Source organism: Cygnus olor, chromosome 8 (genome assembly GCF_009769625.2).
Source record: "Cygnus olor isolate bCygOlo1 chromosome 8, bCygOlo1.pri.v2, whole genome shotgun sequence".
Lineage (NCBI taxonomy): Eukaryota > Metazoa > Chordata > Aves > Anseriformes > Anatidae > Cygnus > Cygnus olor.
This window is the reverse complement of record NC_049176.1, coordinates 17,373,406-17,385,954: the sequence shown is the minus strand read 5'-3', so window position 1 is coordinate 17,385,954 and position 12,549 is coordinate 17,373,406. Positions and strand designations below refer to the sequence as shown.

The 12,549-nt window shown below is 40.5% G+C and overlaps 1 long non-coding RNA gene across 1 annotated transcript in view; it reads left to right on the top strand.

The window, feature by feature from the left end:
- The first annotated feature begins 4,090 nt into the window (after window positions 1-4,090).
- LOC121073679 overlaps window positions 4,091-12,549 on the top strand; it is an 11,109-nt gene continuing 2,650 nt past the window's right edge. The window contains exon 1 of the long non-coding RNA XR_005821863.1: window positions 4,091-5,313. This is a non-coding gene — a long non-coding RNA (uncharacterized LOC121073679). The remainder of the gene's footprint in view (window positions 5,314-12,549) is intronic.

Here is a 12,549-nt window from a genome sequence, read left to right as displayed (position 1 = left end):
GTTTAATTAAAAGGTATTTTCTATTTTGAATTATACTTCCAGAAGTAATCTCCTTCAGTTTTAAAGTGCAGAGGTTGCATTAAAGCACAAAGCAGGGCAAGAACCAAGAAAATCCGAGGTTTATTTGGTCTGTTAAATGTGAAGATTAGAGGAGTCAACAGTAATAATTCCTGATAAATTATAATTCACCATGAATAATTCATGATTCATTAAATAAGATGAATAAGAAGATGTAGTTCTAGAGTTTACAAGGAAAAAACAACAAAAAAAAAGTCCAAAAATTGACCATGATGAACCATTCTCCAGTCTTCTATAGCTCTCTGCTAACTGCCATCAAATATGTTTAAATTCAAATCAGTATTCATTTCACTTAATTTATAGAATCTTCAGGAATACGTATGTCACCTACTTCGGAAGTATAATGAATTGACTCTGCTAAGTTGGACCATTTGTTTCCTAACTGCCTATTTAAATGCAGTAACATGTTACAGAGCAGTGTTTTGTAAAGTATTATCGTGTTTTAGGGAAATACAAGTAATGAAGCTATGTGAAGGCAACATTTGGCAGTAAAACTACTTATTGTTATGTATCAGTAGCTTAATCTGTTTGAGAGAAATTGCAAGAGACCCTTTAGCTTACTTAAACTGCAAATCCGTATCCTCAATTCCCCTGATTCTCTTTAAACCAAAAGTACTTTTCTTCTAAGTAAAGAAAGGTGCTATTGTCTTATCTCATTGTGAGGTTCTGTTGTACTGTTGAGAAAGGAAGCTGGCAAAAGTGCACATATGCAGCTTAAATGCATCTGTGAGGAATATGGCTTTTCCTATATTACATCTGGCCCATCCAGTCTCCTCTTAAATGCTTTCTACTAAGCAGCTTCATTAAAGTTCATTCCGTGAATTTGACAAATGTTTTCTGTCCTTTCTAAATAATTGTACTGATGAGAGCGGAGCGTCCACGGAAGCACTTTTAACACCAATTGTCATTTTGGCATCCCACTACAATGCTTTTTACTGCTGTCTCAGTCAGTCATGACATAGAATAAGCATTGGAAGTATGATATATCTAGCTGCTTTTGCCAGAAAAGCATGGTCATGATTGCTTGGTTCCAGCAACTAGTTTCTGCCATCAACAGCCTGTCTATCTGGCTTTTAGACTTGGCAACAGCACAGACATTTGAGAGTATATGCTGACTTCAACAAATACTGGTAATTACACAATACTTTTAAATACAAAGTACCATGCAAGGTACCCTGGCTGAATCCCGTGGGGATATGGGTTGCTTCATAATGGTTCTGCTCTTTCTTCAGAGGTCATTATATCTCTAAATATTAAGATGTCCCTATTAAAGCCTAAGATTTAATATGACAAGAAGTCTCCTTTGTATAGAAATTTTGTAGCATAATACCAGTAATCACTGCAAGAAAGGTGTAAAGACAATACATTGAACAGAACCAAATTAGTGGTAAATTTTGGATTAGTGGTACCCACGTTTGGGTTTCTAGAAATCTGTCAGATCGCAGTATCTGGTTTGTCTTAGAATCATTTTCCTGATTTTTCTTTATGTTTGGTGGTACTAAATATGGAAATGCCTTGAATTTAAAATATTTTGTCTTTCTTTCTTAGTTTACTCCCAGCTCTGATTCTTGGTATGAAAGTGACCAACAAGGCTTTCAGAACCACCCCCCCCCCCCAAAAAAAAAAAGAAACTCAAATATGTGGACGTAAATAAGCAGCTCAAGAAGGCAGAAATTGCTAATTCCTAAAGATTGCAGCATCGGAAGAAAGCTTGAGCACATCTGTTGTGGATTATTTTTTTTTATTATTTTTACAGAGCAGTGAAGAACAAGGGGGCACATGCACCACTCTGCAAGATAAGTGAATTTCCTCCCCATAGTGTACAGTACAGTTCCTCTAGCATAGGGTATACTCTCCTACATGCATACACATCTCTAGGTCAAACCTAGAGGAAAACTGTATTTAGGGCTCATTTTGCTGTACTTTAAAGGACTTCTGTCAGCTTTGGTGTAGACTGAACTGGTTTAGTAGCTGACTTGTAGTCTAACTGTGGTAGGTCTGAACTGTGCTCATGCATGTAGCATCACAGGCAGGGATTTATACATGATAACATGAACACAAATTGGGCATGACTGGTCTTGCCTGTATTTTGGACGGTAAAGATGGGGGGGACTTTAGATTTTACAAGGAGCTGGCATGGGCTTTTTGAATGATAGAACATACCGAGAATATATTACAATTCAGAAAATATAAAAACAAATGCAATACTTGTTAGGACTCATGCTGGCTGTATCTTTACTGTGGAAGCACATTGTCTGGGTTTTCAAAATCAAAACTATTATTCATTGTGAAGCCTTTTAGTACTGCTGTCCACATAATAGCATCAGACAATTAGAATAGCAGAACTCACTTCATCCTATCTTGAAAGCTAGGAGGGCGTAAAAACTGACACTGGAAAATAGATCTTGGGCTGGGGTTTAAGCCAGGTACTGCAATACCATGGGATTGTTTGGGAGCAGCAACAAACTGTTTTGTCCTTTGTTTTTCACTTTAAAAAACCCAAGAATTTGCCATTTCAGTGTTGTACACAGAAAAGCACTCATGACTGCCCACAAATATGAAAGGCTTATGAAACAAATGTTCTGTTCCATTTAAAAGACATCGTATTACTTGTCTGAGTCAAATTTCTGGCAGGAATCCCATTAGTAACTTTTGTTACTTCCAGGTGGAAGCACAAAATACTTGATCATAAAGCGAAACAGAGTTTCAGTTCCCCCAAAAATGGAGACTGAAACTGTCAGTGGAAGGTGCTGAAACCTTGTGAAACTCTGCAGTACAACCTGGTACATTTTAATCCGTCTTTCAGATTTCCTGGAATGTTCCTACCTAGCCATGCAACTCCAACTTAGAACAAAAGGATTTAATGTCTGATCAGTAATTGATGACACTATATTTTGTGGCTTCTCTTATCCCAGCTCAACCAAATGTTTTACATGGTCAGGTGGTCATCTGGTCTCAAAGAAATACTTCTGGGAAAAAGCCCAATCTTGGAATCTTGTGCAACAAAAACTCCCATGGGAGCTAGTAGATGACGTTCCTCCCTGTATGAGGTGATGGAAAGTTAGTCATTGTCGTTCTGGTTCTATGGTTACAAGTGCTGTCTAAATAAGGACTGCAGAATTAGGCTTCCTTATTTTCCATGGACTACCAAGTGTATATATTTATTTAGTGTCAAGCCTTGGGAGACTGGAGTTGAACCCCCATATCCCAGACCTACTTGAAACCTTTTTAGTTTTTTGCTCCATTTCATTCACCTAGAGAATTTATGAAGTGCAGAAAATGCTTGCTAAACTTGGCTTACAGCCCAATCCTGACCTATTTCCTTTTTAAGTAGAATTCCTTATTGGGTATGTTCCAGTATAATGGGCTGCAACCCATTTAATTAGACAACTATTAATGGAAGTACAAGGCAGTACATTGCAGGCTTGTTCGTTTCACTTAGCTGTGCGGATTTGTGTTTGGTGAAAATGCAAAGACATCCGTCAAGTTGACAGACACAACCTCAGTCATCTTCTATGCTAGTGCCCTTACCTTTGTTCAGTGACATGGAGCATTCAGTGTGGCATCTGGCAGTAAGAAACCCCTCCAAACAAATTGGGTAGCTTAATGAATTCTGGATCTTAGATGAGGGAATGGCAAGAAAACGTACCATGAATGCAAACACTAAATTGCTGTGTGAATGTAATGCCTCTTATAAATAGCTTCCTGCCACAAGTGAATGATAGCAAACATATTAGCATGGGGTGCTTGCATCCAGTTCATAATCTCAATGCTAAGAAATTTCCTCCTCGTGACAACATGGAATTGTTTTATAAATTTTTAAAAAATGTGAAATAGGTGTTTGACGTGAACGATTAAGGCAAGCTATTCAGAATTGCAAAATGAATTAAAGCTTTAAAACGTCTCTACACATTTATAGGCAGAAGCAGAAGTACTAGAATTGGAATAATGAGCTAGGAAATTGCTTATTTGAAAGGAGAAACATTTGACAACTGCCTTTCCAGAAAAAAAAAAAAGTCTTCCAGTTTTATTTCTTTGACTTAAATTGACTTTAAGTCTTGATACTCAATGCTGGCATACATCAGAAATCCCACAAATAGGGTTTTTTATGTAAGTTTTTGAAGTGTTGAAATCTTTTTGGAGATTTTAGGGAGTTATATTTTATTCACCTTCGGAAAAGGAAAACCCCAGTGCCACTGACACTTCATTTCACATTTGCCACATTATTTTTTACACATTCTCCAGTGGAAATATCATTGGTATCTGCACTAAGAATACTGAGCATCCAGGAGAGTTTCTAGATTTCTAACCCAGTTCCTTTTGCAGAGAAACTCTTCATGATTTTCAGTCTAATGCCTCCATATCATTGGTCATAAAGTTCCTTTACAAAGGTGAGCGACATTGCGTTTGTTTACCTGAGAGGAACTGCAGCACGGAAACATACATGGGGGATGATTCATCCAGATTGTCTGAATGGTGTGGTCATTGAGCCTACTGTTTCTTAATGGCTTGTGCCTTATTCCTGTAAAAGTTGGCTCAGAACTGAGATTTCAAGGGCTGTGCTCATATTTAGTAAGAATAGCAAAAGGGGAAAAAAATACTTCAGGTTGAGGAAGTGCAAAAGTAACACCAACGTCTCCTTTCAAGACAATGAGTGAGAAAGAACTCAAACTTTCATTTTGCTCTGTTGGTTTGGTTCTCGGACAGCCTGTTAAAATAAACCTGCTCAGGAACAGTTGTGTGGAGGTCTGGCAGCCATTTGAGGAACACAGAAGTAGGCAGGGTCCAAGATGGGTCACAGCAGGCATATTTGCCCTGTGCTGAACTGCTGGTGTCAACCTAATAGGCTTGGTGTGGTGTGTGTGTGTGTTCCCCTATTAATTTAATCATACAAAGTTTTTTAACCTTTTTAGATCTGCAGATATTAAGATGCTTCTAGAGATAGGAGTATTGCTCTTAAAAGCTGTATTCAGTGACTAGTGCACCAGGTGAAGATCTACAAGTTACCATGGCTACCCTAAGGCGTTTCCAAGTCGCACTGGCTGAGCTCACACAGCTGGTGGCACTTGCTGTGATCAACAGGAACCAAAGGGCGGGTTCTGCTTCCACCAGACCTGTTTTGCCTCTGCTGGAGCCTGAAGTTTCTCTGCTCTGTTTGCCACAGGAAGTGGCTTCTTAGAAATGCGGATTCTTCCTCCTTTTATGTTACCAGACAGGCTCAAACCCTGCAAGAAGGTAAGAGGTTCGAGGGCTATGCCTTATGAGAAATGAATGATTGAAAAACTGAAGCCCAAGCCACACCTGATAATGTCCAGCTGAAATCTTGTGGTTCCAGTCCCCATTCCAGCCTGGGTTGTTAGGTAGCGTGTTTGATGATATGTTGGAGAGGCTTAAAGGAAGGAATGTTCAGCTGTTTAATAACTGTGTTATCCTATCAAAAAGTCTATGGATAGCATACTTTTCTTTAAGTTACTATTAATTTAAAATGTGCTTAAAGATAAATAGGGCTGAGTTAAATTTGGCTTGGAACGTCTGGGGGAATAAATAAGGAAATTGGTTAAACTTTGAATTGAGGGGAGTCTGGCCTGCTGTGAGCTCCTGGATATGGTGTGATGGTATACACTGGTAGCTTAATGTTTTTTTTTAAGCATTGCGAAATTGACCAGAAAAATATTTAATATTAACATTTTAATATTAATTATTTAATATTTAATATTTCCTGTGCCAGTCTAATGTTGAGCAGATGGGCAAGTAGTTTCATTTAATTTTCCCAGAGAACTTGATCACTATGTACATGAGACTCATAGATGGAAGCTCTTCTGAGCTGGACATTTCCAGATGCTCTTTCTGCTCCAACAGCCCCTCTGGGCTACTGTTTCCCTGGCTGTAGAGGACCAGAGCCAGCTTCTCTGCTCTGCTGAACTGCTGTCAGCTTATGAAAAAATCTGCATATTTTGAATCTAACCATTATTTGCTCTAGTTTTCAAAAAATGCTGATATTTCTGTTTTTTGTACTTGCAAGGTGTAGCATACTTATGAATCCGAGTTCACCAAAGCTCTTAAATGTGTTTATATAAGTGGGCTTGTTTGTACATTTAGATTATGTGTATCTGTAAGGCTTTTGCTGGATGGGATCATATGCTAGCTGCTTTCCTGTATAACCGCTTGATAAAAAAGTGAACTCTTTATTATATTAGACCACTCTGTGGCACTGCTGCCAAATGGTGATTCCGTCTCAATGACAATTGCTGTAATTGTTTGCCATCATAACAATTTTACGGTAAAAATCTGTGTGACAAATATGCCAACTATAACTTCAAAAACCACAAAGGTTTATAAACATTGGTGACAAGGGGGTTCACCCTTAAGTTTTTTTTATCTCTGGGGTTTGATCACTCTTCTTTGTCAAATGACTGTGCTCATAAGAAGAGCAGACTTGGACTGTACAGATCCTCTATGTGCCATGCTGATATAGACAGAGGTGGTGAGTGGCACCAAAGAGCAGTCAAAACTCTTTTCAGAAAGTCTGACAAATCTCTGAGCTTGGCTGAAGGCTTTTACCCGAGTTTTCAAATTATTCTTGAAATGATACTGCTTTAAGTAAGACAACTTTTGCATGTCTCAAAAGTATTGGAATTTAACACATGGGCAAACAGCCTCTGCTCTCCTCAGAGACAGGCAATTACCATAACTAACACACTTTGAAAAACACTTAAAATGCCAGCATCTTCATTCTGTGCTCCTGTAATACAAGACCTGTCGGAGATGATGCTGGCAGTCTCTGCCCTTTGGAAGGCTCTCCCTCCTTAGGGGTGAGGTTTTTGGGTGTTGCTCAGTGCCTGACCAAGTGGAGGTCGGTAGGAGACGATTTGTCTCTCAGATGCTTCACTGCAGGGCCACCTATACATGCACGTTTCTATGTATAGGATACATCCAGCATCTCTGCAGTGGCTCCTGGGCTGGGTGTTCATCAGGCTTAAAATTTTACAGAAAAATTCTTCTCATAGAAGACAATACACCTTGAGTGGTCAAACACAGCTAAAGTTGTTTCACTTTGTGCTAATGACAGAAATTCTTACCTGGCTGGTGAACTCTAGGTCACATGAAGACCCTGCCATAGAATCCGGAGAGTATTTCAGTGTAGATTGCTTCAATGCAGAGTTTGTACACTAAGCCTGTCATTATGGCAAGTAACCTGTTAAAGAGTAAGGCAGCTCCAGTGCAGACATTGTATCTGCCATGCGTGTGTGATCTTCATGGTCCAAAAGGCCCTTTTCTCCATCCCTGGTTTACACTGTCAGTGCTTCCAGCTTGAGGTGAATTAAGGATGAAATGACACCGTCAGTCTGATTTTATAACCAAAGATATAAAATGAAGCTGAGGTAAAATTTCTCATTGAATACTAATTCAGTGTGTGAAGAGATTTTCCTTTTGAGTACACTTGAAAGGAATAATTACCTGCTAAAAAGGAGGAATATGATTACCTGTATCTTAATTTAAAAACAAACAAACCCAGGCTCACAAAATCTGTGAGAAGGGCACTGCCAGAGTCACGGTACTGCCTGTGTGTGACAGGCCATAGGTGGCAGAGCCAGTCCTGGTCACCGTGCTGCCATCCTGAGCAGGACCCTGTGGGTGCCCAGTCCCAGGAAAGGCAAGAAATGGGGGAACAAGTGCTTCTAATATTATTAAACTTTGTGGCTTTCCAGTGCTTGTACACACATAGATGCTGAACAACAGCAATGACTGTGTTAGGCTATAGGGTGAGTTTCACAGAAGTAAGTTATGGCAATCCCCAGCCGTTACAAGGGTAAATTATGATGAATAAAATAATTAAGTGGTGAGGAATCTGTCAGTAAACTTGTAAAAGGTTGGGCACAGGGAGGCTGTAGATGGCTAAAACTGCAGTCATACAGAGCTCTGAAGCTTGGGCAAGCAAACGGAACGTTGCTTTAGGCTTGCTTTGTTGCTGCATTTCTTTTAAATAGAAAAGGTATGGAAAGCCAAGTCTTACACCCATTTCCTCACACGATCCTGCCTCTCAGATCACTGAAGGAAAATGCCTTAGCACCAGCTTGGCATTAATCTCTCTGTGTGGTGCCTTGGAGACATGGTGGTGATCAGTTGTACAGGCAGCCACCCCCTGGTGGCTCCAGAGAAGGCCCTTGGAAGGGTGTGGAGACACCTGTGGGCTGAAGTTGATCTGTTTGTGTGTACACACATCTAGGTTTCGTGGTTGTCAGATGTCCTGCGCTGCTTGTTTCACAGCAATACCTGCCTGGCCTGATGGCAGGGTCTGCCTTTTGTTCTGGTGATGCAAAAATAAGCTGTGAGTTTTATTTCTTGGCACAGGCTGATCTGTTCCAGGGATGTACGTTCCTTCAGGAAATCGCAAATCTTTGCACCCAGGACTGAGAATTAAACCCTTTGCTTTGGTTTGTGCTTTCTGTACATAGAGACTTGCTGCTCAGACAGGCCCTGGCTCCAGGTGTAGCTGGCGCGGGTGCAAGCGCGGACCTGCTGGAAAGGGCTGCTGCGGGTGGCGAAGGTCCAGGCCAAGACCAAGAGGTCACCAGGGCTGTCTCACAGCCAGTGGCACCCATCTGCCTGTCCCACCCCACACTGAAATTCAGACTGTGGATCTTTGTTACAGCCCCCTCTGTGGCCTTTGGGACAGACCTGGGTGGCGCTGGCTATGCCCAAGCCCTTGCAGCGAGCAGGGATTCTCCTCTCCTCAGGAGCAGAGCGTGGCCGGGCTCCAGGGTACATGTGTGGTGTGGGGAGCAGCAGGGTTTGGAAGTGAGAAGTTGTAAACCTGGATACTTGGACTGGTGTGTGTAATCCGGTGAAAGCATTGGTGAGGCAAGGCTCTGCTCTGGGGACGTGGCTGCTTATGCTGGGGCATGTATGACTGAGTCATTATGGAGTAGGTGAGTGTGACGGATTCCTTGCTGCTGGGATTGTAGGGTTTGTCACATTGTGTTACAGCTGTGCTCTGCCAGCCTGAGGAGGGGGAAAACAAGCTGGCAGCATTACAAGTCACACAATCTGCAGAGGGGGTCCTAACAGCACTGAAGAGCTGCTGGTTAAAGATGTCTGTTCTCAAGGCCTCTCCTCGTTGAAGATCAGTGCTTTCTAGAAACTGGGCTGGGTAGGTTGAAGTGTGGGTATTGGAGAAACCAAGTCATTGCACGCTGAGAAAGGCAGAGTAGAAAGTTATCTTAACTGTCTTGTTCTGCGTTGATCCTTCTGCCCCAAAAATGTGCATTTGTCCATGGGATTTATAGCCTAGTCAAGGACTACAGCCTAGCAACAGCTTTGATAAATGCTTGGCCTTGAAATTACATAAATTCTACGACAGCAAAACGTGGAAATTTTTTTTTGCCCATATTTCAGGGCTGAATGCTTTAGTCAGTGGTTTGGGCCATCATTCCACTGAAATTACATGAAGTTAATACTGGATTAAAAAAAATAGGCTATACCAAAACACAAATTGCCCTCCTAACCATAGCCTGGCCCCAAGTATGGAAAAACATCGTGATCTCTTAACCACCTGGCTGCACCCTGTTCTCAAATACTAAACGATATGCTGTCCTGAAAATCTCACTTTAAATTCAGCATGGGAGCCAGGCTTCTACCTAACCAAATTAAATCCAACCTTAAAAGGCTGTTATCAAGAGAATATCTTCCAGTGTCTTTTCAGGGTTGAAAGCTTGCAAATAATAGTATTAAACTTTATTAAACTTACTGAGGGATGCATCTAGAAGTACAGTTAAGGAAAAACTTGAAGCTGCTCTAGTGGATTATTTTGGAAATGTTAAGACTTCTGCACTGTAAATCCATTATCTAGTTATTCCTATATATCAAATGCCAGCACAGCCTCTCCTGAGGGCTTCCATTATACAGAAACTAGCAAATATATTCTTAGATGAATTTGTGGCTTTGCTGTAAGATTGATTTACTCCTTCCCATTCCATCCGGCATGATTTATATTGGGTTTTCACCAGAGTAAAATCTTGGGAAGAATACTGAGAACTAAGAAACTCCTAGAGTGTGCTCTGTTGACTCACTAGAGTGATTACTTCCCTGCTGCTGAGTAAACCAGGCACTTAAAATGAAGACAAAGCAGAAGTACTTAGTCTCTGTGGTTTGATTCTACTAGCTTGGTTTTACCCCCCCGCCCCTTTTATTTAGGATAGCTAAAGAAATAGAAACCCTGAGTTGTTTACGAGAAAAGATAATGAAGTTTCATAAGTAGTATCCATTGATTTTTATTAAAAAACTTCATTCTTGTTCAAATTCCTGCTCAGTTATTACTGTCATGCTGCCCTCAGTTAACGTCCTTGTTTCTCCTAAATACATAACACTGACTATTAAATGTCGCTATGAAATTGTTTATCCCTCCTCCCCGTTTCTAACATAAAATGTTCTTATCTTTTTTGTCACTTTTGGGAGGTGTTCAGAGCAAACAGTGTCTTTGCATTCTAAAAATGGATAAGGACGTAACTTTGTCTAGTCAAGTGACCTGATCATAATCTCAATCTGAAAGCAGTGAGCAGGTGACACTCAGAGAGGCAAAAACGCAGCTCTGAAAGCACAACTGCAGTGTGCTGTAGCAAAGATGTGGTTTACACCTGTATTGTACGGGCTTGGCACCTCCCATGTTATTTAAGATCCCTTTGTAGTATTTATAGTTTGTAATGATGCTGAAACCAGCAGGTCTTCCCTTGCTTTATTTGTGTACAGTAAGTCAGACTAAAACATCCTGAAGCACGATTACATGTGCTTTAACCTATCTTTCACGTGGTGTAAAGACCTACTCAAACTTACCACTTTTACCAGAGTGTTCATCCCAGCAGCTCTGTGAACTTCTATGCACGAGGCTCAATTCCCTTTCTACAGAACAATTAAACTACATTAGGAATATATAACCTCCGAAGACTGTCAGGATAAAATACTGTTACTGGAAACTTCAAAAGAAGCACAATTAATATGCCATTAATACCACTTTGGACTGGTAGACGTGGTGCATGGTATGTATTTTCAAGGAAAATAGGTGGAAATTTACTGGAAAATTACTGGTAGGAATACACGAGGGCATGTTGCTACTGCCTGCTCAGAGCTTATGCATTAGGCTGTCTAGGTCATCTGGGACCACTGTGCATTGCTGCAAGAGCTCTGAAAGAAATGTGCTTGACAGCATAGCACGATAGCAGGTAAAATGAACTATGACTCAATAGAAGTGCCTGGTTGATGCATTGGGAAATCAGTCAACTCTTGATTTTGGTTGCCTTAGTAGTGGGAAACATGTATTCCATTTCTCAGTGTTTAGAAGTCTTGTTTAATCTGTTAGTGGACACAAGTACTGCTTTAGTTAAGGCTTTCAGTGTACAAATGTGCAACTGAAACACGTAGTTGAATACCTTGCTTCTTGGACAGCAACAAAGCTGATAAGCCTCTTTCAGCATCAGGAATCCATTTAAAACATAACTGAGGTACCCAGGAACTCGTTGACCCAGTCCATGTTCGCCTAGTGCCAAGGTTGCTGTTTAAATCAACAAATGCAAAAGGCTCTGCTTCTGTAGTTTGTCTCCTGTCTAAGCTCACTAGGTGAGTAATTTCATCACTTATTTCCTTCTGTACATCCTTCGTGACAAGTGATAAGGAAAAAAAATATACTTTGAATATTCTCCAGCTATCAACTGTGTAGACTTTTTATAAGTGCACTTGGGAGGGAAGCTGCTGTTGAGAACCACAGCTGTTCAATAATGTACCGTACCAGCGGGGCTGTCTGTTCTTCGTCTCCTTGACTATCTTGTCCTGTAGGCTCTTTTTCTTAGAAATGACAGCAAATTTAGTTCAAGATAATTGAGTTGGATCTTAACTGTTAACAGCTTAAGGAAAAACATAGAAATTCAGAAAACAGTGTTGTCTTTAGCAGTTCTTGATAGAACTATCTTCTAACAAGTGTTCTGTATCTTAGCATGTGATGGACCCTTCCCAGGCATATTTGACAAATTTTTAAGTCCACTTCCTTTGTCAAGTGTTCAAAGCACCTCTATCAAATACAAATTTTGTAATGTGTCTAACTTCCCTTATACTTACTGCAAGAACAAGTGAATGTATTTTGTTGCTTCCTATACACTCTCGAAACTCTCTGAAGCTAGATTGGAGCCCGTTAGCCTTAACAGGTAGAGAGTAGATTCATCTCTAAAATTCCAACTTCCATGCTAGTGAAGCATAGTGACAAGCAAGATTTTGTTGTAGTTTTGGTCTAATCTCCCTTGTTGAAGGAAATAGAACATGTACTTCGCTACTGAAAACTCAGGTTCAGGAAAAAGTGATGTTCTCAAAGGGGGGGGTTGGGTTTTTGAACAAACCCATTTTTGTGCACTCTTCATCAGGTTGGCTATGTGTTCTTTTTCTATCTTAATGACGAAACAGTAAAACAGAACGAGTTGAATACTTATT